Source organism: Prinia subflava, chromosome 1, assembly GCF_021018805.1.
Source record: "Prinia subflava isolate CZ2003 ecotype Zambia chromosome 1, Cam_Psub_1.2, whole genome shotgun sequence".
NCBI lineage: Eukaryota > Metazoa > Chordata > Aves > Passeriformes > Cisticolidae > Prinia > Prinia subflava.
The window spans coordinates 82,210,569-82,231,357 of NC_086247.1; positions in this window are offsets into that span (position 1 = coordinate 82,210,569).

The window sequence follows — 20,789 nt, forward strand, 5'->3', positions numbered from 1 at the left end:
TCTGCAGATTAAAAGTTCTGCCTTTGATAAGATTATGGATGCTGCTTCTTTTCTAATAAGTCACTCCATGTATTATTAGACAGTGCAGAAATATAGAAGTAATTCCTCTTTTTCCCTGTTTCTCAGATTTGAAGGAGGCTAGCAATCCTAGTAATAAAACTCTGTTCCCTCCCACCTACTCATTCTTGGATTTTTTAAATCTACTTCCTCGTCTTGATTCTCTCCTTTTTTCCTTCTAAGCTTTAGTTCTTTTGATGTTTTCTCTCTCTAGACACCAGGTCAATGCTAAGCTTTCAAAACACACAAGGCACAAAACACCTCTAAGCCCTGAATTCTAAAGTAATAAACACTCTGCTTTAGCCACCTCTAATGCCAGTGTTACATATTGTTCTTTAAATCATAACTTTGTGCACAATACAGAGCAAGTGAAACTAAAACCATCAAGCAAGAAGCCTTACTAAGAAACTATTTATACAGCCGTGCTGCTTAAGCCTGTTGCCAAAATGTTCTCATTATTAGGTCCAACAGCTGAAAAGAAGAACCATTCAGTGAACAAAATACCTGGGACTGGCCTCATGGAGAGGAAACACTTTTAAAGCACTGAATGCTGTTGGGGATGAATTCCCACTACTATGTTTATTTTTGTTGTTGCCTGTGATTCTTCAGGTTTCTGAGGAAATCCTGGTAAATGCCTGGCACAGGTCAGTAAATGTTTGAAATGCGACTGGAAACAGAAGTGAGTCTGCTTACTTAAAGATATTTTTAGGACAAAATTACAAAAATAAATGTGATCTATAATCCCTTTCTTTTGTGTCTTATATCTTTCCCCAACCTGCCAAAGATACTTCTTTAAATTTCCATTTCTCTTTTTTGTATTTCGATCTCTAATTTTTGACACCTAATTTTATAATTAATAGTTGGTAATTAATGTTTAAGTAACTAAAAAATGTCACCTCTTCTTTGATTCACTGGCAATAATGAAATTTTGGAATTTTTATCTATAATTTTATAAATCTGTAAATTTTGTTTTATACTGGGTTGGTCAACATTATGCTTTTAATGTGTTTGCTTCCATGTGGAGTCTAATTTTTTGTATGATTAAAGAAATGTATAAGTAATTTAATTTGAAACATTAAGTATATTAATTGAAATAAGACCAAAATCTTCCAACTTGCATACTTCAGAAGAAAAATACATTTGAAAACCACCAAAACCTGATACTAGCAAAGAAAAGGATCATTCCTGGGACAGCTGGCCTGAAATGGGCAAAGGGGTATTCCATAGCACAGAATGTCATGCCTAGGATATAAACTGGAGGAGTTACACAGGAAAGAGTCTGATTGATGCTCAGGGACAGGCTGGGTATCAGCGAACAGGTGCTGAGCAATTGGATTGTGTATAATTTGTTTCTATTGGGTATTAGCTCTCTCTCTCTCTCCTTCAGTATTATTGTTATTGTCATTATTATTAGTAGTATTATTGTATAATAATAGTATATAATGATCATTATTATTATCATGATCATTATATTTTCCTCTGTTATAACTATTAAACTATTTCTATCTCAACACAGGATTTTTAATTTTTTTTCCATATTCTCCTTCCCATCCTGTGATGGGCAAGTGGCAGCACTTTTTTTACCTGGATATACAAAGTGATCATTGTGTTGTATGGCACATTATGAGTCAATTCAGACAGGTAAATATGCCATTTAACTTTTAAGCATAGGGCAGATATGACAAATGTGTCATCAATGTCTTTAGAGATTAGCCCATAGAAAGCATTATGAAGATTATCAACACCTTGTTGGTCCCTGGTCCTAGAAGAACGTGTAGCTAAATTCCACAGCTGGAATCTGTACAGTGCAATCCCTGATGTACATCAGTGTGCACCTGTGACTCTACTCACAATCTGTAATGATACAGTGCACGGCAGTGCATCTTTTATTAAGACTAATTTCAGACATACATCAATCTTCATCGACCTATACTTCAGTGAACCGTCACAATCACAATAAGTGTTCTACTGAGTAAAGGAGAAAAGGAAGAAGGAAATGCAATTCCATTCTTTGTCATATTTGTTATTCAAAAATATTTGTGTCTGTGATTCTTTGTGTATTTGTGATTTAGCAGAGGAAACACAGGATCTAGTAAGTTGTTTATGAAAGATGAGTAATAAGTACCTTTGACATTACCTCAAATTTGTTTATTCTCTTGGAGTCCTCCCCATGGCCAATAGAACTAATGCTGGCTGTGCTTTGGTGGTACAATTTTGATTTTCAGAATTATGTATTTCCTGAGGCTGGAATAACATTAGATGTGATCAGACTGCTGGTAAAGGTCAAGTTGTATATATATCTTTTCAAATTATGATAGCTATAGAGAGGGAAAACATATTTCTTTTCTTTAGATGATAAGAATGTAAAATGAAACACAAAAGTAAAACAATGTGTTGTTTGAATTTGAAACATTGGGAAAACTGATTTTCCAGCTGCAAAGCATAAGCCTGAGAAGAAATTTCTGGAAAAAAACAATTTTCTATTTTTTTCTCAGGAGAAAGAATTCTATATAATCACACTTGCAAGACACACTGGTATTTGATGGGGCAGAAAAATAATCCCAGATATAGTCTGGAAGCTTTAATTACATCTTAAACTGAGGAAGATTTCAGGACATCAAAGGATGTTGGTGATGATTCCTCAGTCCTGGAAGGAAAAGAGAGTGTCAGACCAACTTACTGCCCTGTATAATAAACCATCATGCAAAGGGATGTGAATTAACACTTTAAACCCTGTTCATGTATAGATGGAAGACAGAGAAACAATTTGGTTTGGAGCAGAGCTAGAGAAGTTCTCAAAAAAAGTGTAGCCTTCTAAAGAAATGAGACCTCTACCTGCACCATATAATGAGACTGAGTGTGATTACTGTTCTCCACCTTCCCTTTCCCCAGACAAGTGCTGGCTGGCTCTGTTGATCCATTTACAGTAAATTCTGGGATGGATTAACAGAGGTGAAAGGGAAATTCATGGATCAGCAAACCAGAGGTTTTTTGAACCAAAGACAGCTCCAGAACATCTGCAACAGCAAAACACGGTTAAGACCAAGATCAGCAGCAACACATGCAATGGACATAGCTGTCCTCTGAAACACAGTTTACCCAAAATAAGACACTTTCGTGTCACACTGAGCCATGCTTTGATGACACTTACCTGTGAATATACTTTTATGAGGTTTTTCCTAACAATTGGATAGTGAGATGTTAGTAAAAATGTGGGCTCTTACACAGCATTTTCCAGGTAATCTGAAATTGATGAGTTTCACATTGCTGGAGATTGAGAATAAATTGTCTGAGTCTGAGGAGACTCAGGAGAGTATGCATCTTGGACATCTTAGCAACAGCAGCAGCAAAGGCAAAACCATTTGAATCAGCCCTTTGCTGCAGACAAGTTATTTTCTGTGAGTTAAATGAAGGTCATAACCAGAATGATCCTTTTGCAAATTGAGTCATTTTGGTACTTTAAAAGGCTTTTTTATTCAAAAATAAAACAGCTGCTAAAGGTTGTCTCAGCAATTTGTCTTGCAAAATGAAATCTGGGTCTCCAAGAAATTTAAAAGGGCTGGACATTATCTCCTACAAAATTAAGTAATCAGTAATATGTATGTACAGCAAATTTCATTTCCACTAGTTTTTAACTGCACACTGAGACACAAAACTTGGGAAGAGATCACAAAAATTATACAACCATTTTTTCTTTTTATTCTCTTGGAGTATTAAATTGTTGTGCTAGTTTATGTCCCGCTTTCCTTTTTGCGATCACCTGGAAGCTTCAAGATCTGTAAATAAAATTACTTTACTTGGTCTTATACAATCATATACCTTTTTGCTGACTTGGGAAAATGAAAGGCTTCTCAATGGCCAGCTTAATGCTTCATTTACTTTTACTTGCAGTGCTCAGTGTGCCATTTAGTGAAGTCTAGGTACTAAGTGATTGCAGTCATTAAAGCACCTGGTGTAAGGGCAACAGGGTGTATGGTTCCTTCTTTTTTCTGTTTCCCCAGTTCAGTGTAACTAGTTATAGCTCCCTTTTTAGTTTTTTTAGACTTCATTAAATGTGTATATACTTTAACATTTCTCTGATAAAAAGGAGTTAGCATATTAAGAATGGTGACAGACCTTTCAAAGGAGCTGCCCCAATCTCTGCTTCTACTGGGTAAATCATATAATTGAGGGTCCGGAGAGTTCAGTGGGTGAACTGGGAGTCACAAGAGGTAGAAGTGGTGTTTAGTGGCTTTAGCAAGTGATAGCTGATGAAAAGGATCCATGACATGGTGAGAAGGGAAAAGCAGAAGAGGGTGAAGAAGCTGTGGTGTGGGTCCCAGGAGCTGCTTGAAAGTCAGCCTCCTCTCTGGCTGAGTGGAGTGAGGGGCAGAAAAGACCCTGACACTGTGTAAGTACTGCTTAGGTGTCCTCTACCAGGAAATCTTCAAGGTCAGACTGGATGTGGCTCTGAGCAAACGGAACAAGTTGAAGGTGTCCTGGTCTTTCCAGGGATGTTGAACTAGAAAACCTTTAAAGGCTCCTCCCAGCCCAAAGTATTTTTATCGTTCTCTTCTGTGAGTGGAATTAACATGAGATTGTTTCACTAAAGCTTTTCCTGTATTTATTTGATAGCTAAGACACTTAATGTCATGTACCACTAAATTTCTGATAGAAAGGAAAAATGAGCTATTGTTTGCAAAATGTGAGCATTGTGTCCTTGTCACTGAGATCTTTCTCATATTAATTATATTTAAGTGAGGTTTTATTTCCTGTACTACTTCATCATTGTTGGTCATAAATTGCTCTGCCTGCTTTTCATGTTCTTTAACAATGGCATACACTCTTCACTTCTACTTCTGACTGTTATTTAGGGGATTGGCCAGTATTTCTGAAGTGTGAGAACTTCAATCATGCAGAGACTTTGCATATGGAATCTTCTGATTCCTGATGAGGTTAAATGGTACTTAATGTCTGTCTTCTCTGGCAGAAGGGCTTTAGTGTACGGGTCACAGCAGGGTAACACAGCCTGGAAACCCAGACTGGCTCCAGACTCACTGCAGGAGCTTGCAGGAACAAAGACATCCCAAACACCAAACAGAAAGAATCAAGTTGTTTCACTGACCTCCAAAAGAATTGAGGGAGGGCTGTTAGGTCCTCTAACCCAAAGTTTCTTGGGAAACTAGCCAACTACTAAAAAGATTTAGTTCAACAGGACCAAGTGCAAGGTCCTACACGTGGGTTGGGGCAATGCCAAGGAAAGATATTGGCTGGATGGAGAACGGATTGAGAGCAGCCATGAGGGAAAGGAATAGGGGGTGTTTGTGGACTAGAACCTCGAGGAAACATCACATGTAAGTTCCATGTCTTACTTCCCTCTGCTGACAGCTGTCCAGGAGGTGCTCCTAAGCTATGAATTGAAATGCCAGTGAAGTAATAAGGGTGAGAGTAAAAATATCTATTCCAGATTAGACAGAAACCTCCACAGTTTGCAAAAATATATTGCAATCTGAAGTGTTTAGGTACTAGGTCTTACAGATTTTTTCTAATGGACCTAGAATTTCTTTAATTTCTTGAAAATTAGGATGCTTACCTTGAGAAAATGTATTTTCGTCCCATTTCCTCTCATTTTCTGCTCATTTTACTTTAGATGCAAATGTCAGTGAAATACATTCAAGGGAGATTATTCTGAGTGAAATTTCAGGATGTTTTTAGAAAGCATTTTCTCTCACTAAGTATACCAAAATTGTTTGAAAGATGCCAGGAGATGCCTCATTGCCCCAAGAAATTTTGTCATGTATTAATCCATCCTGGTCCATCTGTGTAAAATGGTGAAACTCCGAGAGTTTTAAACCCACCAAAAAAGACAAGGAAGCTCCCCAGGAAATATGGTAGCTTTCTTATTTTTTAAAATATTTGTAAGTACTGGTTCAGGCCGTGTTCAGTTTAAATGGCTCAAGAATTGGGAAAGAGCTGTCATGATGTAAAAACATTTTGCTAGGAAACATTTCTCCCGGTACTCACTATTGAGGCAGTTGTCCCCTCAGGAAGTAATGTCTTCAGACACAATTTTAGCATTCCAGATTAAACAGGTCTTGTTATCTTTGTTCACTGCTCAAGAGGTTCTCATCTGAATGCTTATGAGAATAAAATTATACTAGAAAAACTGCAGCAAATTACATTCAAATAGGAATGTTAAGAGTGTAGAGTAGCTTGAGATTACACACAAAAAGTGAATTGCTCTTTAACATTTATTTAATTTTCATTGTTATTTTGAAATCCGTCTGTACTGAATGTCTCCTGTGGAGACATTTTGAATGAAGCTGGCATTTCTTACTTCTACAGTTACTGTACCAACTTACTCTCTTCTCCAAGATAAATCATTTTTCAGGATGAAGAGAAAATTGCCATTAATGCTTACCAATTATTGCTCAGTTTCAAGTAAAAGCAATTTAGAACTACCCTTACATTCTGAAACAGAATGAGTATGAAAATGTTACTGGAATCTATAAAGTCAATAAAGTAGCATTAGATTTTCACAAGAGAAATTCAGATCTGTGTTGCTTGTTTTAAGAGATATAACACCCAGCAAGAGGCTATGGCAATTAAATATAAGAACAAAAATAGGGGTGGGTTTTCTTTCCAGAAATATATGGAAGGAAACAACATTTTTAAGATGTACTTTTGGGGCTGTAGAAACAGAAAGAAAAGAGTGTACTGCAGAGAAAAACTAAAAATGGGCTATTTTCACTCTTCTTTTTGTAAAAGCTGCTGTTGCATGTAAATTGTCTTTTTAATTGGCATTAAATTCAACAGTGAACTTTGATTTCTCCAAGGTATAAATTAGTATAGTTTTGCCTTGGACAAAACAGCTTTATGGATTTTTTTCCCCAAATGGTTGCACATGCTGTCTCAAAATGTGATATGCTTTCTGAGTTCTGGAGCAGGGCAGAGAGTAGGAGCAATGTTGCCAGAATCAGAGTTCACTGCCATGTGGATGGGAGTTGACTCTGGGCAGTGTCACCGGCTCAGAAGGAAAAGAAGTCAAACATCCTGGAGCTGAAGTGTATTTCCCAGGCTAGAGGAAGTTCCCAAGTGCCATGCTACAGTGCTAAACCCTCAGGATGGTCCTGATCTCTATCCTTTCAACCCTGATTGAGGTTAACGATTTCTGACCCGGGAATTCTTGTTTCACGAAACAAAAAATGAAATGAAGGAGGGTTAAGCCTAGTTGTTTTGAAGTTGTTTTTGTCTTACTATGCCTGGGGAAAAGTTGTTCAAACAAATCTCTGTTCAGGCTCAGATCTCCCAATATCCAGCCTGTCAGTAGGGCTATGGTAACTGGCTGCAGTTATCTTTGGTGAACAGGGTTTTACTTTCTGCTTTAAAAGTTCTTCTTCAAAGTGTATCTGTCTGCTGTTGCATATCCATGAAACACATATGATAAACATTATCTTGCTTCAACAATTAAGCAGCAGCTGTTGCTCTTGAAGATAACACGGTATATATGTCTGGAATCTCACCGTTTCTGTGCACCCCCTTTCATTATTGTAAATATCTTCTTCTCTCAAATCTCTCTTCAGTTAATATTCCCTCTTCATTTCAGGAGTTGGAATTGATTATCCTTTTGGGTCCTTTCCAACTCAGGATGTTCTATGATTTTTCATAAGTAAGGAGAAACTACAGAGTTCAGAAAATTGTCTCTACAAACTCTGAGTTTGGCTGTGCAGATCTCTAGCCTACAGTCACAGATACAATGCTACATTTCTTCATCTAATTTTATCTTCTGTCAACAAGGAGCTACTCCCTACTTTATAGCAGTTTATCTGAGCTAAAATTCTACCCATGGTACCTTTCTGTTTAAAAGCTTCTTTGCAAATTATCATCTCCTTACTCCTACTTCTGGGAATTTTTTTTCCTAAGAAGATTTTCAGCCATTACGAATTCTACTCCTTATAGTAAAGCATATGGTTCAGCAGAGTAAAAACCATTCTGCACTTCAAGCTGCATCTCAATGTGTACTTCTTATCCCCAGGTGCGTTTTTTAAGATGTGCACTCTGTGCAAATTAAGAGGTCTGCCAACTGCAATATGCAGGACTGAAAGCAGTAAGTGATGGATAGAAGCGATGGATAAAATGGTAAATTTGCTTATATGAAAGTGAAAGGAAATGTAACTTTTACTGTCTGTAACCATCACTCACTATTGCAGCATAATCATTTTTTGGTTATTGCACAGAACTTAAATCTCAAAGTCAACGGTGGAGGCAGTAGGTGAGCTGAACTTAGGAAGGTAATACATGTGGCATTAGCAGTGGCCTATAAGTGGCCTCATTAAAAAAATTACTAGGTATGACATGGATTGTTCTTTTTTAGATATAATGCTCAAGTAATAGAGTGGTATTGACATTCACTTTGGGAGGCAAGACATGACTCAAAAGTTAATTGACTGTTTAGTAGCCTGTTGTATTTGAAGATCTGAAATGAATTTTCCCTCACACTTAATGAGCTAGAGCTGTTTTAATTGGAAGAATATTTGTTAGTGCTCCAGCTGTTAATATTATAAATGCCTAGGGCCTCCTCTGGTTTAATTTGTTATCCTCTTGTTTAAAGTTCACCAGAATGCATTTTAAATAGTGACATCTGAATCAGGGGGGAAATAAATCCACTCTTGCATTTTCTTCAAAGATTGAAGGTTCTTCAAAGAGTGAACAAAACCAAGCTGCAAACCCTGACAAAACTCCAGAGCTGACACCAAGAGCAGATTATTGCCTGTGGAGGGGGACAGGTCTGATGTCAGAGAAAAGCACCCCAGTTTGAAAAAGGTTATTTATTGTCTACAAAATCCATCTGAACCAAGGTTTTCTTGCAACAGAAAACATATCTCCCAGGATTTTGCAGTTGTTATTAGGTTGGAAGAGCAAGGGAAAAAATGGTTGTATTTCAGTGTATTTCAGTTAAAAATCTAGAACATGTCCTTGCTTCTGTTTCTCCTGTAAAGTAGAAAATGTCTGCAAGGTTTCTTTTTTCATTATCTTAACTTCACAAAGTTTCAGTCAGGGTTAAATTTGAAGGTAGCTAAAATACAATGCTTTTGAGAGGAATTTGGTTTTGCCACTTATCATCCAGTTCTTTCCATACAACATTTTTTATCACAAAAATAATTATTTACAAGCCCAGCTCAAAATTTCCCTTGGCTGGGACAGACACTTGAGATTGAAATTTATTTCACATTTTTGGCTCTTCATTTGAAGTGTTGGCATTACTTAAGAAATAATCAAGGTTGTCAGAACTCTATTTCACCTAAATTTGTGAATTGTGCTTCATAACTAGAAACTTCAGGGCAGACTTTCTCAGTATCATCAGGGCAGTTACTTGATCACAGAGAGCATAAAAATGCATGACTTTGTTTAAATATTAACATTGTGGTTTAACATGTGTGCTTATAGCAGAAACATCTGAATCTCTAAGTTTCTGTATCTGGTTTTATGCCTACATGTTCTTTTAAAGGAAAGAAAAGTGTTAGTTACAGTGTACGTTAAGGAGGAGTGACTGTGTTACTCTCTTGAGCAGAACTCCCAAGCCAATTAAGTCCAGAAATGCTATGGACTTTCCAAGGAAAGTCGTAAGAACTGATTTAATAAGATTTTATTGAGTAAAATCGTACCTCACGCATTTGCTGTTTCTGTCCACAACACAGTAACACTGTGTGTCCCTTCATGGCCCTGATAACATTATAACTTTCCTAAACAAATTGATACATGCAGTGGAGAGACTGCATAATCCCTTTCTTTTTACTGCATTGATCTGCACTAATATGGAGATCTTTGAGCAACAAACATGGATGAGATTTTGATGGGCTGGAGTATGAGTTCTTCAGCACACTTTAAAATGCAGAAGATTAGATATCTTACTTGAATAAACAAGATCATAAAGTTACAGGTCATCTGCTTTGCAAGATTTGCATTCCCTTTAAAATCACTGTGCTTTGTAATGCTTTGCTTTTAGCTGTTCAGTTGTGGACTTAGCATCATTTGTTCCTTTGGAGGGAGTAGAACTCCTGCCTGAACCTAATTTAATCAAGTGTCACTTCAAACCTCTCAGCAGAGGTGACACCACTTTGTAGCCAGTACGTTCCCTTGAAATGCGCAGGTCATCCTTCCATTCTCAACTGTGGGTCATTTGATTTATGGCAGAATCACATACACTCATGAGAAACAAAATTAGCAGTAATCCTCAAAGGCAGCAGACTATGAACTTGTACTTTTTTTTTCTTTTGTGAGAAGATGATAGCATGTGTTCAAGAGCCTGTTTCTAGAAAATAATAAATTGATTGTGGTATTTATGCATGATGGAACATAATTTTTCACCCATCATCCTTGACAGAAAGAGCTTCATTGTCTTTACTGGCTCAGATGTCAGAAGCCTGAAGCAGGAGGTTCTAATCTACTTGGTACAATTTGTTCATTCAGAAGTAAGGCTCTACATTTATAGTACTTCAGTGTGAACAGGCTGACATGGGTCATGCCTTTGATTTGTTTTTCTAATGGAGAAGTAATAACTGTAAGTCAATATACTTCAGCTGTGGATGAGCTGGCTTCTTACTGAAAGAAACTACTCAGGAATGAGAACCTGAGGCTTGTTGAGCAGATGAGACTGAAACCTATTTATTATTTCTGCAGGAAAATACAGGCCCCTAGCAGTTGTATTTAATATTCTGCTATGTGGTGGTTTGTCAATGCCATGACAATTGCTTTATACTTTTGGGATCATCAGATGTAATGTATGTATTTCATCATTGCACACAATCTGCATCGAAAAGGAAATTGTGTTGTTACAATGCATTGAGCATGTCCAATTTCAGGCAAAACAAATTACTCTAAACATACTTGCATCCCCTTGTAATCTAATTTTACAGCTACCTCTGGGTATGTACTGAAAAGTGCCATTAAAAGAAAAGGGAAGAAAGTGTTCAGTTCTCACCAAGTTCTCACATTTCAAACAATCTTTTTCAGGGAAGAAGGGTTTGCGATATGTTGCTGAACTTAAAGAAAAAATCCTCATCTTGTCAAGATTGCTTAAATAAATAATAAACTATAGATATATTTAAACATAATACTGCTTGATATAAAAGCATAGAAAACTGCAGCATAAAACAGATGCAAACCAAAACTATGACCAGAGGTAAAACAGAGCAGAAATCATAAATGATATCTAAAATGCAGATTGACAGAGATAATGGATCTATTAGAGCTTCTTTTCCACATCCTGTGGTGCTTGGAATCAATAGTATCCCTTGCTGGTCTCTGAGAATCTGAAATATTAATGAAATGTGTGCTACGTACCATGTGGTGATAGTGTACATTCTGCAAATCTCACTATATATTGACTGGAAGATGTAACCTCAAGAAATTACCATGATTGTCAAAATGTCATGAAGGAGCTTAAAATTTATCATCTATAAGTGCCAGTTTATCTGACCTTGAAAAGTTAAAGTGTTTGGACTGAGAACTTAACAGATCATTTAACTAAAATTTTCAACATTAAAGTGTTGTTGCAGACTTTTCTGAGTGTGTTCACATGGCATGTTGTGGCAAGCAAGGGGAAAAGGCTTACCCCAAAAGTCTATTCATCAAATATCTCAAATGATGTACTGAGACAGGGTACAGTAATTTTTGTTTCTAACGTTCTGTCTGAACTTTTGACGTATGTGTCAGTCTCTCAAACAAGTAAACAAATGCTACAGTTTGGTTCATGTTGTCATCATAACATCCAAAAGCACTAGGAATTTCTAGAGCTTCTTGAAAAAGAGAAAAAGCCTGTGTTGGTGTCTCCTTGCCAAACACCTGAGATCTAGATCTGTATAGATAGATCTATATTCTTTTGCCTGAGCTGAAGCTCCCTGCCAAGGCTGGTGAGAACTGACCCTATCATTCGTTAAACATGGAAAATTCCATCACCCTATACTTTGTATTCTCGGGTTTCTGAGCAGAGGTAGAAAAGAAGACATATTAACACCTTCAAAATAAAGTCTTTAAGAACCATTATTGACATTTTAAAAACTAATTTTACTGTTACTGTCTTTGGCAAGGAGTTCTTCTCCTAAACTCTATACTTCTGAAGGTTCAGGGTCAAAACCTGATTGCAATGGGGCTTTGAAGTCAGGAAGGAGGTTATATAACTGCAGCAGATGAGGGAACCTTTGAAGAGATGAAAGCAGAATATAGTTGCTTCTCATACACCCTGACAACCCTTGACAAGTGGTATCAAGTCCATTTTTGCTTAGGGCTGTGAAAGAAGAACGTGTACCTCCCACCACTAGAAGAGAGCAGTGCTGTGAGTATGTTCATAGTTCTGCATTTTTGAAAAGTCTGGGATTTTTCCCAGCAGAAACTTCTGATAAATCAAGGCTAACTAGAAGTGTAAGAGCCTAGTGACTAGACTTCAGTCAAACTGATATGTGAAGAAAAGCCCACGATATGATTATACTATCTGAGGCATGAATTGCTGTAAAAGGCAGCCTTTGGCATGTCATCAGAACTGATCCTCTGTTTTTTTGCATTTCTGAGGATGTAGATGTGATGATGAGGAATTGAGATTCTGAAGTCTCACTTTCCTTCTGCATATTCCTCTCGCAGCTCTGAAAACTGACACTAAAATGCTCTCTGTTAGCATCTCACTAACTAATGTTCCACTAATGAGCAGACTCCCTACTTCCCAACAACTGTTGCTTAAGAATCAATTGATTTGGCTTCATAGGGATGCATTGTGCTACTGCAAATTCTACCAGCCAAGAGGTTTTTGGCAGCTCTAGTCTGAAAATTTAGATATCTTGGTAGGTTTTTCTTGACAGGTCAGAGTGCCCCAGTGAAATGTAGCAAGCTCTTAAGAATTGTTTAAATGTCACACCTCTGTATAGTAAGTTAGAAGTCCAGTGGAGCTGGATATAGAGCTGTCAGTATACCACAAGAAATAACTTCTGTTCAGATTTATCTGTTACTTAACTTTACTGTTAAGACTCAGCTCAACTACAGAGTACAATATTTCTTAACCAAAAATTAACACAATGAGTTCAAATTCAGCTAAACCTGTGACCTCATACATCTATCTGAATACACTTTCTGAACAGCTGTAAGAATCTGTTTTCTTGGTTTTAGTAGAATTAAAGTCAGGTTGTCACCTTTTACTTTTCTGTACAATATTATCCTTATGTGTGTGATAGGTAGATTTTTAAAAGCGCTACCAAAATTACTTTTCTGACTAAATTAATTCATAATGATCTAAAAAATCAATAAATGCTACATAATTAATGTCCTAAAATTGTGAATTCTTGTCTTCAGTTCAAAAAGTTTGTTTTAATACATCAAAATAATCCATATAGAGAAGACTATGTAAAACTGTTATATTAGTGACCTAACAACAGGTGTTAATTGTAGTGCAAATATGATTTTTAATGCTGAGGGACATGATAAGAAAAGTGACAACGCCTCTAGTGTAATACTAACTACCACTTTGGTTAAATGCTCAAGTGGATGTAATAACACTGAAGGTAAGACCTGGCAAAAGATGGTGAGCAATGGTGTACAGTGCAAACTAGATCCAGCTGTACTGGAGATTTATGGCTTCCATTAAATATTATTTCTCAGGGATAGAAGTACTTGGTCACATGGTAACAGTGGAGCCGGTGACTTTCAGGACTCTGCTATGGGCTGTGTTTATGTCGACAGTGTTACAGTTCAACCCCGACCACATCTCAGCACCACGCATTTGCTTTTTCACTGTCCCACCAGTGGGATGGGGGACAGAAACAGTGAGATAAAAGTGAGAAAATTTGCAGGTTGAGATAAAGACAGTTTAATAGGCAAAACAAAAGCCACATATGCAAACAAAGCAAAACAATGAATTCATTCAACAGTTCCCATGGACAGGCAGGTGTTCAGCCATCTCCAGTAAAGCAGGGATTCACCACTGGTAGCAATGACTTAGGAGGATAAGCACCAAAACTCTAAATATCCCCTCCTTTCCTCTTCTTTGCCCAGATTCATATTTTAAGCATGACAAAGCATGGTCTAGAGTATCCCTTTGATCACTGGGGTCAGCTGTGCCAGCTGTGTCCCCTTCCAACCCTTCGGCACCCTCAGCCTCCTTGCTGGTGGGGTGGGGTGAAAAGCGGAAAAGACCTTGGCTCTGTGTAAGCCCTGCTCAGCAAGAACAAAAACATCTCTAGATTACAAACACTGTTTTTAGCTCAAATCCAAAACACAGCTTCATACCATCTACTGTGGAGAAAATGAACTGTACCTCAGCATAACCTCCCACTGTGTAGATGGTTACTGTGAGTTATTCCACTGGAGGTACATCTCTCAGATTAACCCAGACAACCTGTATTATAAATACATAGATATTAATAAACCAGAAAACTGTGTTCTTTGTCATTATTAGCTTCTATCTGTCTGTCTGCTCAGCTTCCAAAGGCACAGATATCCGGATCACAAAAATATACTGTAGCAAAGCTACAGTTTGATAGCTGAAAATCACTTGAAATAAAATAACTTGAAGTGTTCCAATCATAGTCCTTTGACCCTCTGAATTACATATTCATAGCCAAGAGGTAATATTTCAGCTACTTTATAACTTCAGAAAGATGTGAATTTACTCTGGCTTGCCTATACAACCTTTCCCATGACCACTGTTGCATTGTTGATCTAAAACTTTGTATATATGTGAGTAAATGTACCTTATACCTGTCTAGCACAGCTAGAAATGCCAGGCAGTTGGGTTTTTGTCATTTGTGGTTAGTTTGGTTTTTTAAAATTTATCTTTATTTCAAAAGACCTTACATTGTTCAAGAAAAGCTTTGTTTCAAATCTTCAGGAAACAGAATTTTCATTATTATTCTTCCCTGTCTGTTGTTATTGTAGAGCCTGATGAAAAGTGACCAGGGGTGAGGAAAACACTTTATACTCAAACTTCAAACACCGCTCTGACACAAAACTATGAGAATTTTCTTCAAACATCTACAAAATTTGGGCTAGCCATTTATCTAATAGATTCAAAAGAATTGCCTAGCTGTGGCTTAAACATGCTCAGTTGAGATACCAAGTAAACCATTACTCTCAGAATAGATAAGGAGCACTTGGTAATTCTTCAAGCCTATGAAGAAGATTTTGACATATCAGGCAAACACAAAGCTTCTCTCACAACGAACAAAAATGAAAATTAATTGCCACAGAGCAGTTCTGGAAGTGTAACTGTGCCTGGGAAAGTATAAAATCAGAAAGGCTGCATTACAGGGGAAATAAATTATATGAAAGTAAGATGGAATTAACTTTAAAGTCTGGTAAGATCAAAGGTAGAAGATGGTGTTGGTTCTCCAAGCTAGTTCTACATATATACCTTGAATAGGTGTTCTAAGAGAACCTTAGAAATTCATACTCTAGGTTAGTCTAAACAGAGAAGTTGAGACCCCCACTGTAGTTCACCTTTCAATCTCTGCAAAAGTACTCATTTCTTATGTGCTTCATAAGGACCTTTCAATAAACATGAAGATACAGGAACAAAAGCTGCCTTTGTTACAAAAGCTTTGTTACTGCATCTTCATTGCACTGCAGCATGGGTGATTCCAACTACTTCTTTTATTTCTGGCAGTCAAAATTTATCTGGTTGATATTGACAAACTCAGTGAGGGTGGTGAACTCTCACTGAGACCAACATTTGCTGGAGTTTAGTTCTACCAGCTAAATTCTCTTGTCTGCATTATACTTAGAATCTGTATACCTGTTCCCATGGAAGCATGTCATTTCACAGAAACTAATTATTTCAGGTTCAGTGACTGTGAGATGTCAATAGTTATGCAGGGCTACAGGTGATTTACTCCTTATCCTATAGGCCAAAAAGCAGGAGAGATTAAAATGAATATATCAGCAACTGAATTGATAAGTTCTTCTGAAGTGTCACCCAGAAGCTGTAACTAAATCTATGAAATGTTAATTTTGTTGTGAGATTTTGCATGTTCTTCCTACCCCGAAGGCACCACTGGAGTTTTGACATCCTTGACACATTTCTTAAAATGCCTACCTTAAAATTATCAGTTATCTAAGCAAACCGAAAGATATAGAGATATTATAGGGTAGGGGTGTGTGTTTTATATGGAGATTTTGTGGTGTGGCTTTTGTGTGCTTTTTTTTCTTTTTTTTTTTCCTCCTTTGTTTGTTTGTTTGTTTGTGTTTTGTTTTGTTCTGGTGTGGGGTTTTTGTTGTTTTCTTGTTTTGTCTGGGTAGTTTTGGTTGGTTCTCTTTTGGCTTGTTTAGGTTTCTTGCTATGTTTTTGGGGGGTGTTTGTATCTTTTTGTTGTGGCTTTTTTTGTGGTGTTTTGGGGTTTGGGGTTGGTTTTGGTTTTTTGTTTGCTTGTTTGTTTTTTGTGGCAACTAAAATTAACAATCCTTGTTTTGAAAAGAATACAAGGTCTGTGTTTTATGTTGAAATGCACTGCTCACCACAACCCTACTGGTGAATTTTGAGCTCATAGTTAAAGCACCTTAGTATTCCCAGCTGGCACTTCTCCCCACTGCTGCAGCACATCCCAGGAGATGGCAAGACATCCACAGCAGGAGAGGACCCATTTGCTTCCATCTGACATCATTGTGGATGTGCACCCTTGCTTGTGCCTGTTACAGGGTGGTGAGTGGGGGTCTGGCTGACACACTGCAAACTGCAGTGCTCAGTGACACCTGCAAAACAGCTTTTTCAAGCTGCTTTCTTTAGGTTCTTAATTAAGTTGAAAACTGTTCTTCCTTTGTCTCAGTCCCCTGGAGCAGTTGTTGTTTAATGCTCTAGCTCTAGCTAGACACAAGGCATGGCTTTACAAATTACAGAGTACAATCACATTTCTTTTCCCTCACTGAGCTGCACACTGGGAACCCCTGCAGGCACTCATCCTGTGAGGACCAGCAGCAAGGCAGAGGTGACTGCACCACTGGCTGGACTTCCTGAGGCTGGGAAGGCACTTCATGCTTGGGAGCTGCCTTGGAGCCCCAAGCCCTGGTCCTGTCCCTGCGTGGCCTGCCTGACTGCCAAGCCTGGCCTGGTACCCACCACACCATCATCTTTCCAGGACACTGGGAGCCCTGCTTATAGGAAAGGCCAATGTGAGATCTAGGTGGGAAAAGGTGCTGAACTGCAGCCACTGCAAAGGATTTTCAGGAGCAAGAGCACATCCTTTTTTTCTGATACGTTGCACTCTCAGCAGATAGCAGCCTTACTAAATCTTCCTAAGCAAGTCAGCTGTCGTAGCTCACCATCTTTTCCTTTTCCTGCCTGGAAAATGCTCACACAGAGCATAATATATAACTCATCGTTCCATTTGAAAATACACTCAGATGGCTGTGGTTGGCTGCTTTGTTTCCCTGCTTTCTCAGAGTGGGAATGAGGGCGGTCTCTCCTTATAATTCAGAGGGAAAACAGCCAGAATCAGGGGGCAAATGCCATCCTGACCACTTTCCACATCAGCTTGGGGAGTGGGAGGATCTTGGCTTCACCACATCTGGGCTGCTGCTCTAAATTCCCATGTGGGAAACTCATGAGTTGTTTGATCCACAAGAGAAGTCTGATACACAAATGTATGGCTCTGATTTTAAAATCAGGATGAGAGAACTGGTTGCTGCTGTATTTCCTTATCAATGATTTCAACAACTGTTTGTTCCCTCTACATGTGGCTTGCCTTTTCAAATGAATTGCAGTCACTGAAAACTCGTACACACAAGTATACAACTAAAAAAGAATTTATTTTCAGCTACTGGCAGAAGGATTAATATATTAGATAATAATCCTTGATTATCCTGAGATTAAATACTGTGCTTGGTGGATACTGATGCAAGCTGATCAAAACAGCTGATCACTGTTTTACTCCAGTGGAGTGCAAGCCAGTAGTTACACTTCCTAAATGAAGTGCTGTCAGCCCAAGTTACAGCTTTGCAGCTCTTCCAGAATCCTCAGACTCAAATTTCCAGATACGATTGACCCTTTGATATTCTGAGCCTGTTTTCCAGAGTGCCTGAACTGCTGAAAAGTAATTGCTTTGCTTCTGAACTGTCTCAGTCCTGAACCAGCTGTGAACAAAACCACTCTGCCAAAACCTCTGTTTACTTCTAGTATTTAGAATCATCAGGTAGCTCAACTAAGAAAACAACCAGACGATGAATGTGAAACTGCCACTATTTGCAGTGAGATATTGAGAAATATTCTGAGATCAGATTCTATCAATTTTATGTTCCACTATAAGAAAAATATGCCTGATTGACCATCTTCCTTGTTGCATTCCTCCAAAAAGATTTTAGGCTCTCTTAATAAGACTGAATTTTCAAGCCTAGTGATCGGAAATTCAAGCATCACTTCTCATACCAAAACACTGAAAATTGATGGATTGCCATCTCTCATGTTCCAGTTCAGTATTCTTCCAGTAAGTGAATTACATGGACTTTTTCCCAATTCTCTTAATTTTTTTTTGTAAAAGAACCATTTGGAGAGATTTGTTGGAGCTGTTCCTTAAAGGAGTATTGCATACTTACAGTTGTCTTTACAATTAGCATGAATGTATGCTTGCAATTCTTCAGTCTGGCTGAACAAAATGAACCATTGCAAAATGATTACAAGAGTTCACAGAAGGTGTGGTTTTTTTTGGTGGGTTTTTTTTTGTTTGTTTGTTGGTTTGGTTTGGTTTGGTTTGTTTTTTTCCCATCTGTGGACTGAAAGTACAGTTTTGTTGATACATTCATTTTGCTTTTAAAACTTTGGCCATGATTAGGATCATTATGCTACCACAGATATTGTCTATGAGGCAATTATAGAACATCCAACTCCCACTGCTAACCCTCCAAGTTTCTTCTATGACACCTTGCTGGTCAGAAATGTGTTAAATTGCATGATTCTCTTCTTATTTCATCCACTTTGGTGTATTACATAAAATAGTTCTGGAAACTACAATGTCTGCTCTTGGGCCTGAAATGTATTTTTTTAGTTCTACTGCTGGAGCGAAGGTTGAGAAGGAGGAAAGAAGGAAGAGAAAGAGAAGACATTAAATGTGTTATATAAATGTAAAATATATTTTTGTCCTTGCTGGAATTCATAATGACTTTACAAGGATAATTTTGCTTTCATTTATTATGCACTTTTATACAGTTGACATAGATTTACCTACAGTAAATGGATGTATCCTTTTTTATCCTAAGCATATAATTTTATGTGACAAATAAATGGAAGGACAGGGACAAGAATTATTAAAAGCTGTAAAAATGAAAAGAGCATGTGTGTGATGCATAGTTGTTAATTTTTAGATAGTTATTTTTTGATATGGTTATTATAATTCTAAGTTGTACAGGGAAATTCAATTGCTTCTACCAAAGATCATGAAAATCTGCTAATAGTATCATGTACCAAGAGACAAAAAAATTATTTTCTACTCAGTCATTAAATATGTTTGAAATTATTTGCCTTTGTAATTGTAAATCTTGTTCTCAGACTATCAAGAAGGCAATTTATGGAGAATTGAAGAAATATGTGGTGAGGAAATTGAGTCTGAATAATTGGACTTCACCCTTTACAAGTAGGTTGTAGAACTTGTAGAAGTACATGTAGAAAAACCATTGACTGTATAGTCTCAGTTAAGATTCTATAGTTAGTGCTGTTCATAGAAAAAATTACTGTGTACAGCTAATGTCATTATTCTACACCCTTTTCTCCCTGTTGCTGAAACATGAAAATCAAGAGAAAGATCACTTGCTGATAAAAGAACAGATCCCATTTACTGAAACTGGAAAAAAAAATGCCCCATATCCTTTATTACCATCGTCTGATCTTTACTGGATTGGATGTAACAGATTTTTTAAAAACACAGTTGCTTCTGTCAACCATCCTGAAGTCTTCCATAACCTTCTTCCCTACCTTCTGTCCTTGTTCAGTTGCATTTTAAAAAGAAAGGAATAAGATACCATATCAATTTTAAAGGATTGCTTTTAAAGGATTGCCTATACCCATGTCTAACAGTTTCAAACTGAGGTGAGCTCAGTAAAATCCTTCATTTGTTCTATATGCTTGGTCAGGAATAGTATTTTCTTTTTTGTGTCATTCTTTCACTATCTAAAACTAAACTGCCCCTACATGTTACTATAAGTCTTAGTCTTCATTATGATTCCTTTCATTGTTTTCACTCAATAAAATGTATTTTTAATACATTTCTGTATAATAGAGAAGGCAGTCACACCAGTTTAAACTGTTTCCAAAGCATCTTAGTAGCAAACATAGTGGCAAAGAATGACTTTAGGCTGAATATGTCAGTATTTTACTCTAAGCAAAACACTCAAAGGGCTCCACAATTCCACTTCCCTAACCACATAAGCAGAGAGTCTGACTCCCCTAAGGTGCTGGCAGAGAACAAAGCACATGAGCAGCAGTATGAATGGCAATAACTTAATTCACAGCTGATGCCATTCACTGCCAAGGAAAGATGGACATGATCAAGCATTAGCAATTTTCATCTCTTAGTATATCTAGTGTTTCATTCAGAATTTCTCCCCGGGGAGGGAAAATGCGCTGGAAAATTTCTATCATTTGCTCACTTGCCTTGCTACACATTCAACTGCCTGATTGACACTCAGCTTGGCTGCAAACAGAAATTATTATCTATGTGTATGTCTCATTTGTTTGCAAATGTGACCCTTAGCTATGACTTTACTTGCAGGTTAATTACAAAAATTACAAA